The following is a 10,420-nucleotide window of genomic DNA, read 5'->3' as shown; positions in this document are numbered from 1 at the left end:
TCCAGGAAAAAAAAATTTATTTATATATATTATATATATATATATATATATATATATATATATATATATATATATATATATATAGCAACTGGCTCCAGAAAGTTAAGCAGATTTGTATATTACTTCTATTAAAAAATCTTAATCCTTTCAGTATTTATGAGCTGCTGAAGTTGAGTTGTTCTTTTCTGTCTAAGTGCTCTCTGATGACACGTGCCTCGGGAACTGTCCAGAGTAGAAGCAAATCCCCATAGCAAACCTCTTCTACTCTGTGCAGTTCCCGAGACAAGCAGAGATGTCAGCAGAGAGCAGTGTTGTCAGACAGAAAAGAACAACTCAACTTCAGCAGCTGATAATTATTGGAAGGATTAAGATTTTTTAATAGAAGTAATTTACAAATCTGTTTAACTTGCTGGAGCCAGTTGATGTATAAAAAATTTTTTTTTTCCTGGAATACCCCTTTAAATTAAAAGGGAAGCCCACCCAAAATGATTATTGACCTACAAATCCCAACGTGTCCTAAACTGGGAGTTGTAGTCTGACAGCACTGGAAAGATCTAGACTGCCTGTACACACTTATCCGGTGGACAAGGCAGTCGCCGTAGATAAACGTATATAGCATCTCTGGAGGATTTCAGAGCGTTTTTTAGACAAATATATACTGCAGCGATCCCCTACCTGTGGCCGTCAGGACATGCTGGGAATTGTAGTTTTGCAACAGCTGGAGGTCCACAGGTTGCAGATCACTAGTATAACGAATAACGCGCTGGACTAAAGCTGTGTTCACACGTTGCGGCTATGTAGCTGCACCGCAACTAATTACTGTATGTGCTCCTGGCGTATTTTACCACAAATGACCATCAGCGCAGAAATAAAATATACATAATCGCAATAAAAAATATGCGGAATCGCTATAAAACACAACTTTTTTTTTTACCACAAATTCTGCCATTTACGGAAGTAAAAAAGTAGTTGTGGTATCGGTAACCAGCCGCATTGTGTGAACACAGCACTGAAAATTGAGTGTGATTCCCTTCGGAAACTCTTGATTTCCAATAAAAAATAAATAAATAAATAAAAAAGAGAGTGCCCCATGACAACACTGCCTGTCACTGCTGCTCTGCTCGTTTATCTTTATCATAGGGACATTGGGTGAATTCGAAATCCAAACCTGAATGACTCAAAACCATGCAGAATCCATCCACAACAGTGGTCTCCAAAGTGTGGACCTCCAGATGTTGCAAAACTACAACTTCCAGCATGCCCGGACAGCCGATGGCTGTCCGGGCATGCTGGGAGTTGTAGTTTTGCAACATCTGGAGGTCCACACTTTGGAGACCACTGGTCTTTGGGGATCGGCCTACTGATTCAGTCAGCGCCGGCCGCCATCAGAATCCCGTAATGTGAACACAGCCTTTGATTCGCACAATGTCCCTATGATCACGCTGTGCACAGGAAGGAAGTGTTGTCATGGGGCCTGAATGATAGTTCAGCGCAGGGTGAGATTTCTATAGCCTCAGGTATAAGGTGACTGAATCACGTTTACCTAACAACTGTGAATGGGATTTTTCTAGAAGCCGACTACTATATAATCTTCCAGCCAATCTTGATTTGTGAATGAGGGGCCCCATTGCTGTCCAGTAGGGGCCCCTGTGTTGCTCCTCCTTCAGATGGGGGTCTGAACGCCAACCATCAGCTTATGGCTCCTACATTTGACATTCAGCAATGACATCTTTAAAGGGGTACTCTGGTGGAAAATCAATTTTTTTAAATCAACTGGTGCCAGAAAGTTAAACAGATTTGTAAATGACTTCTATTAAAAAATCTTAATCCTTCCAGTACTTATTAGCTGCTGAATACTACAGAGGAAATTGTTTTATTTTTTGGAACACAGAGCTCTCTGCTGACATCACGAGCACAGTGCTCTCTGCTGACATCTCTGTCCATTTTAGGAACTGTCCAGAGCAGCATATGTTTTCTATGGGGATTTTTTCCTACTCTGGACAGTTCTTAAAATGGACAGAGATGTCAGCAGAGAGCACTGTGCTTATGATGTCAGCAGAGTGCTCTGTGTTCCAAAAAATAAAACAATTTCCTCTGTAGTATTCAGCATCTAATAAGTACTGGAAGGATTAAGATTTTTTTTTAATAGAAGTCATTTACAAATCTGTTTAACTTTCTGGCACCAGTTGACTTAAAAAAATAAAAAATAAAGTTTTCAACCGGAGTACCCCTTTAATGCCTTATAGAAATTGATCAAAATGGAGGGGCCTAGGAAAAATGTTGATGTTGCCCATGGCAACCAGACTCCCCTCCTCATCTAGTGACCCTAAGCATGCTGGGGGAGAGTTATCAAAATCTGTCCAGAGGAAAAGTTGCTGAGTTGCCCATAGCAACCAATCAGATCGCTTCTTTCATTTTGCAGAGGCCTTGGTAAAAATGAAAGTAGCGATCTGATTGGTTGCTATGAGCAACTCAGCAACTTTTCCTCTGGACAGATTTTGATAAATCTCCTCCGCCATGTTTTACAGCGCCTCACCATTATCGGCCATTAAATGTCTCTTGTTTAAACTACAGGCTCTTACCCCGATCCCCTGACTATAGCGCCATTTTATCTCTAGAAACAAAATGGCTTCCTTGGTTATCGGTTTTGTTCAGCAGCATTGTGATGTTTTAAATGAGATTGTGGAATAGGTGATTGTATTGTAAGTCATGTGTTTTATTTTAAAAAAAAATTTTTGTTTTTTTTTTACCTCACACTGTTCGATAGGTTTTTCCGGCATAATTTTAAGTTATAGTTAAAGGCCATCTGTGGCCGAAAACAACTTATCCCTTATCCACAGGATAGAGGATAAGTGTTTGGTTGTGGGGGGTTGTGTAGTTCGATGGGAGAGGCGGGGGAGGCAGCGTTCGTGCCCCCCCCCCACCTCTCCCATAGAACTCTATGGGGAGCGGGAGAACAGTCGACATCTCTAGGTCAAAGCTACGCGCATTTGCGCTCTCACTGAGCGCTAATGCGGGGGCTCCGTTCAAGAGATCGCGGGAGGTCCCAGTGGTCTGACCCCCCCCCGCGATCAAACGCTTATCCCCTATCCTGTGTATAGGGGATGAGTGATATAACGCTGCAGATGTCCTTTAATAAAACACTGCATAAAAAAATATGGGCTTTTTTTTTTTTACACGCATATTTTTGGCTGTTTTTCTTCTTTTTCTGTAATTTTTTTATGCAGTGTGAACATAGCTTAAATGTTTTTATAAAGTGCTAACTTCACAGGGCCACAAGTAAAGCTGTCTAAAATATAGACCGTATTTTTCGGCATGTAAGACGCTCCGGCATATAAGACGCACCTAATTTTATAAGATAAAAATCTAGAAAATAAAGATTCTGAACCAAATACAATGTTAAGTATAGGACAGTGATCTTCAACCTGCGGACCTTCAGATGTTGCAAAACTACAACTCCCAGCATGCCCGGACAGCCGTTGGCTGTCCGGGCATGCTGGGAGTTGTAGTTTTGCAACATCTGGAGGTCTGCTGGTTGAAGACCACTGGTATAGGAGGTAATACTCACGTGTCCCCACCGCTCCGGACCCGTCACCGCTGCCCTGGATGTCGCCCTCCATTGCTGTCGCCGCGTCCCCGGAACGTCACTGCTGCCGGTATCCTCGCTCTCTGTCGCCGCTATGACGTCGCTACGCACATGCGCGACGACGTGATGATGACGAAGGAGAGCACCGGCCATGCAGGGAGCACAGAGCAGACACCGAGGAGGCAGGTAAGGTCCGATTTCACCACGGCAGTCCCGAACAGCCGGGTTAGTGTTATTTTCGCTTCAGACGTGGCGGTCAGCTTTGATCGCCGCGTCTGAAGGGTTAATACAGGGCATCACCGCGATGCATCGTTGATGTCCTGTATTAGCCGCGAGTCCCGGCCGTTGATGGCTGTAGGGACCGACCCGATAGGTGTGTATTCGGCTTATAAGACGCACTAACTTTTCCCCCCCAGTTTTGGGGAAGAAAAAGTGCGTCTTATACGGCGAAAAATACGGTATATGTAGATTTTTTTTTTAAAAAGTTGCCTTGTTGCCCGTAGCAACCTATGTTGAGTTTGCAAAAAAAAAAAAAAAACAGAAGCTTAGCTGTGATTGGTTGCTATGGGTAGCCCATAGCAACCAATCACAGGCCAGCTTTCGTGTCTTTATTTAAACTGTCTGTCAAATGAAAGCCGAGTTGTGATTGGTTGCTATGGGCAACAACGACTGTTATTCATTTAGGTTAAAACATTAGACCTAATTAGGGACAGAGACAAAATGAAGCAGTAGCCAATCAGATTGCGGCTTTATTCAGAAAGGAAAAAAAAAAGCTGGGATCTGATTGGCTGTTGTTCCAATCACATCTTTGGGCCTCCAGACCAGGGATTTCCAACCTATGGCTCTCCAGCTGTTTCAGAACTATAACTCCCAGCATGCACTGACACCAGCACGCTGGGAGTTGTAGTTCTACAACAGTTTACGTGCCACAGATTGTCGTGCAACGGTATAGAAGTTACCGAATCAGTTCAGTAAATGGCGTGAATGACCCCCTCAAAGGAGACATAGCGGAGGAATTACATAAAAAGCCCAATGGTGTATGTTAAAGGGGTACTCCGGTGAAAACCTTTTTTCTTTTAAATCAACTGGTGGCAGAAAGTTAAACATATTTGTAAATAACTTTTATTAAAAATATCTTAATCCTTCCAGTACTTATTAGCTGCTGAATGCTACAGAGGAAATTCCTTTCTTTTTGGAACACTGATGACATCACGAGCACAGTGCTCTCTGCTGACATCTCTGTCCATTTTAGCAACCGTGCATAGCAGATGTATGCTAAGGGCAGCATGGTGGCTCAGTGGTTAGCACTGCTGCCTTTCAGTGCTGGGAACTTGGGTTCAAATCCCACTAAGGACAACAATAAATAAAGCGTTATTATTATAATAACGTCAGCAGAGAGAACTGTGCTCGTGATGTCATAAGAGAGCATTCTAAAAAGAAAATAATTTCCGCTGTATTCAGCATCTAATAAGTACAGGAAGGATTAAGATTTTTTAATAGAAGTAATTTACAAATATGTTTAACTTTCTGCCACCAGTTGATTTAAAAGAAAAAAGGTTTTCACCGGAGTACCCCTTTAAGGCTGTGTTCACACATTGCAGCTTATTAGCGGTACTGCAACTAATTACTGCATGAGGTTTTTAAAGTGATTTACTGCAAATTACCAAAATCCCGCTAAAAATGCAGAATTGCTATAGAACGTGTCATTTTTTTACGGTCACTTACGGCAAAAACGCATTCAGTAATTAGTTGTGATTTGGCTAATTAACCGCATAGTGTGAACACAGCCGAACAAATTGTAATAAACTCTCTTAATCACGATCATACATTCGCCCCATTGTCCATGTGACAAGCCTGAATAAGGCCAGAGCACTGCCAGGAAGTGTTGTCATAGGGATATAGTGGTAGAGGTGTAAATATATTAACAAATTAAAATAAAATGAAAGGACCTTTTATATGATTTCTCTGATAGTTCTTTAATATCCTGGAGGGCTAGTTAGAGGTGTGGGGGGGCTCCGTCCATGTCCTCCTGACCAATAAGCTTCTCAGGATTGCTGCTAATGCTGCATTAGGTTCCCCTTGTACTGAATGGAATATTAGGAGCAGAGGAACCTTCCACAAACAGCGCCACCCCTGTCCACAGCTTGTGTGCAGTATTGCAGCTCAGCCCCATTCACTTAAACAAGTGTATTCCAAACTGTGGCCCTCCAGATGTTTTGCAACCTCTATTGGGCCACAGTTTGAAGACCACTGACTTAAAGGGGTACTCCGCCCCTAGATATCTAAGATGTCTGATCGCAGGGGTCTCACTGCTGGGGACCCCCCGTGATCTCGGATGCGGCACCCCAGACATCAGGTGTACGGAGCGGACTTCTCTCCATGCTGGATGACTGGTGATGCGGGGCGGTGGCTAGTGACATCCCGGTCACGCCCCCTCAATGCAAGTCTGTAGGATAGGGCGTTGACTTTCATTGAGGGGGCGTGGTCGTGATGTCACAAGCAGGGCGAGGACTTAAAGGGTTACTCCGGTGGAAAACTTTTTTTTTTTTAAATCAACTGGTGCCAGAAAGTTAAACAGATTTGTAAATTACTTCTATTAAAAAATTATTATCCTTCCAATACTTATTAGCTGCTGAATACTACAGAGGAAATTATTTTCTTTTTGGAACACAGAGCTCTCTGCTGACATCACAAGCACAGTGCTCTCTGCTGACATCTCTGTCCATTTTAGGAATTGTCCAGAGCAGCATATGTTTTCTATGGGGATTTTCTCCTACTCTGGATAGTTCTTAAAATGGACAGAGATGTCAGCAGAGAGCACTGTGCTCGTGATGTCAGCAGAGAGCACTGTGTTCCAAAAAGAAAATCCTTTCCTCATAATAAGTAATGGAAGGATTACGTTTTTTTTAATAGAAGTAATTTACGAATATGTTTAACTATCTGGCACCAGTTGATAAAAAAAAAAAAAGTTTTCCACGGAGTACCCCTTTAACATCACGAGCTTCTGGCGCTGCACCCGACGCTCTAAACGAACGCGGGGTACAGCAGGGAGCAAGGGGGGGGGTGTTCCCCAGCAGCGGGATCCTCCGCGGTCAGACATCTTATCCCCTAAGATGTCTAGGGGCGGAGTACCCCTTTAAATCCAACTGAGCTGGTGGTGCTCTTTGGAAAGAAAGCAGTAAATCCTGTAAAACCCCTTGAACTGGAGACCCCTATCAAATGCTATATATATACACATGTACCCAGCATGAATTTAGAGAATGTTACTTTGTATTTTATTATTTTATGACACTTTTATAGTCTGTTTTATTAGTATTGAACTGTTATTAACATTTTTCAGTAAGGAGATGTAAATATATATTTTTTAAGCCTTATGACTGTATATTGTATAAAGCGGAGATGATAGCCATATGTACAGTACTCCCGCAGGCTGACAGCACTGCCCCTCATCCTAGACCTGTGCCTTTCTATCGCTGCTGAGGATTTGTGAACGACAAAGATAAAACTGTTATTGTTTTTTGTTTTTGTTTTTTTGTTTTTTTTACTGTACATTAAAGCGTAATTTCTGCCCAGATCTACTGTATGACTTGGAGAACTGCACTATGTACAAACCGTTGCCTTATTACCGCTCTGCATCATGACAGGGCAGTATTTCTTGTTGGGTTTGTACTTATTTTCACAATAAAATTAAGTTTTATTGATGTGTTTTCTTTTCTTGTGTAACAAGACATGTTTAATATAAGGAAAAGAATTATAGGTACAAATTTTTAAAAACATGAAGAAAAAAAAATACTTACCTGCCCTAGTACCCTTTCTATCTGTCCCAGCTGAGCACCTTTTCTTGTTTTGTTTTGCCACACAGAAAGCGCCCACCCAGACTTTCTCTAAAGGTGGCACTGATGTACATTACGATATAAAGAGTTCATTACTTGAAAACAACTCTGGCCACTAGGTGTCTCATTTGACAGCAAAATGCTATTTACTGCCTGTTGTTAGGGGAATTCCATCTCCATCAAGATGGAAAACAAGTAGTGGGGGTGGGACCTAGCTATTAATATGTGGGGAGAATAGAGACTGTGTACATGCAAGCTGAGGCTGTCTGCCTCCTCCAGAGAGTCCACACTGTGCCTGAAAAGGAAAATCAAGGCTTCCCCCTTATTTTTTTTACCACCCTGAAAGTTCTGGCAAGCTCTATCTTGTATAAATACTTATTAGTGCTACCTCCTGAATGTAATCCTCTAGACCATGGCTGCTTTTGCAAAATAACCCCATTCTGCTGCAGTGTTTTTCCTCTCTGCTCAGAAAGCACATTGCAAACAACAGCACATCGAAAATCCCTTCTCCCCCTCCCCATGCCATATAAATTAGTGTACTGTGTAAATAATCAGTTCAGTGCCGGCCTGTTCTCCAGCACTCTGTCCTGGCATAGCAGAAAGGAGCATGTGCTGTTCTGTGATTGGCCAGACAACTAAGAGAAAGGAGCTTTGGTCCCTCTCCACAAATAAAGAGAATGAGTAACAGCTGGGAGTTGTAGTTTTGAAACATCTGGAGGTCCACAGGTTGGAGACCACTGCTCTAGGGTAACAAAACTGCATCACTGCTTGTTCTTCCGTGTGTACTGCTGTTATGGAGTAGAGATTGCTTCTCTGGACTGCACTGGACCATTTATCTTTTTTGATATATAAATAAAAAATACTAAAAAAATAAAAGACTATACATATATTTGTGTGTTTTTATAACGTCTGAAAAGCGGGCATTAAAAAATATAAAAAACAAAATAAAATAAAAAACTGCTGTATTTTTTTTATGCAGTGTGAACATATTCTAAAAAAATGAAACAAAAACCCAAACTATCATACATATTGATATTCAGATTAAACATAATACTTGAATTTACCCTTTTAATAATGGTAATAATAATTATAAATTACAAAATTTATGTATCCACTAGATGGTAGTAAATAATTTGGGGGTTACCCAAAAACTAAAATCTTTCCAATAATTGAATAATTATGTATTTAACCCCTTAAGGACCAAGGACGTACCGGTACGTCCTTGGTCCTGCTCTTCTGATATAACGCGGGGTTACACAGTAACCCCGCGTCATATCACGGCGGGCCCGGCGTCATAGTGACGCCGGGACCCGCCTCTAATAGCGCGCAGCGCCGATCGCGGCGCCGCCCGCTATTAACCCTTTAGCCGCGCGCTCAGAGCTGAGCCGCACGGCTAAAAGTGAAAGTGAAAGTTCCCGGCTAGCTCAGTCGGGCTGTTCGGGATAGCCGCGGCTAATCGCGGCATCCCGAACAGCTGACAGGACAGCGGGAGGGTCCCTTCCTGCCTCCTCGCTGTCCGATCGCCGAATGACTGCTCAGTGCCTGAGATCCAGGCATGAGCAGTCATGCGGCAGAATCATCGATCACTGGTTTCCTATGAGAAATCAGTGATCAATGTAAAAGATCAGTGTGTGCAGTGTTATAGGTCCCTATGGGATAACAATGATCAGTATAAGAGATCAGTGTGTGCAGTGTTATAGGTCCCTATGGGATAACAATGATCAGTATAAGAGATCAGTGTGTGCAGTGTTATAGGTCCCTATGGGACCTATAACACTGCAAAAAAAAAGTGAAAAAAAAGTGAATAAAGATCATTTAACTCCTCCCCTATTAAAAGTTTGAATCACCCCCCTTTTCCAATAAAAAAAAAAACACACAGTGTAAATAAAAATAAACATATGTGGTATCACCGTGTGCGGAAATGTCCGAATTATAAAAATATATAATTAATTAAACCGCTCGGTCAATGGCGTACACGCAAAGAAATTCCAAAGTCCAAAATAGTGCATTTTTGGTCACTTTTTCATTTTAAAAATGAATAAAATAAGTCCTATCAATGCAAAAATGGTACCGTTAAAAACTTCAGATCACGGCGCAAAAAATGAGCCCTCATACCGCCCCATACACGGAAAAATAAAAAAGTTATAGGGGTCAGAAGATGACAATTTTAAATGTATTAATTTTCCTGCATGTAGTTATGATTTTTTCCAGAAGTCCAACAAAATCAAATATATAAGTAGGGTATCATTTTAATCGTATGGACCTACAGAATAAAGATAAGGTGTAATTTTTACCAAAAAATGTACTACGTAGAAACAGAAGCCCCCAAAAGTTACAAAACAGCATTTTTTTTTCAATTTTGTCGCACAATGATTTTTTTCCCGCTTCACCGTAGATTTTTGGGCAAAATGACTGACGTCATTACAAAGTAGAATTGGTGGCGCAAAAAATAAGCAATCATATGGATTTTTAGGTGCAAAATTGAAAGCGTTATGATTTTTTAAAGGCAAGGAGCAAAAAACAAAAATGCAAAAACGGAAAAAACCCCGATCCTTAAGGGGTTAAAGGGGTACTCCAGTGGAAAACTTTATTTTTTATTTTTTTTTAATCAACTGGTGACAGAAAGTTAAACAGATTTGTAAATTACTTCTATTAAAAAATCTTAATCCTTCCAGTACTTATTAGATGCTGAATACTACAGTGGAAATTCTTTACTTTTTGGAACACAGAGCTCTCTGCTGACATCATGACCACAGTGCTCTCTGCTGACACCTCTGTCCAGAGTAGTAGAAAATCCCCATAGAAAACATATGCTTCTCTGGACAGTTCCTAAAATGGACAGAGATGTCAGCAGAGAGCACTGTGCCCATGATGTCAGCAGAGAGCTCTGTGTTCCAAATAGAAAAGAATTTCCTCTGTAGTATTCAGCAGCTAATAAGTACTGGAAGGATTAAGATTTTTTAATAGAAGTAATTTACAAATCTGTTTAACTTTCTGGCAC

The sequence above is a fragment of the Hyla sarda genome, chromosome 3 (assembly GCF_029499605.1).
Source record: "Hyla sarda isolate aHylSar1 chromosome 3, aHylSar1.hap1, whole genome shotgun sequence".
NCBI classification, from domain to species: domain Eukaryota; kingdom Metazoa; phylum Chordata; class Amphibia; order Anura; family Hylidae; genus Hyla; species Hyla sarda.
This window is presented reverse-complemented; position numbering follows the sequence as displayed.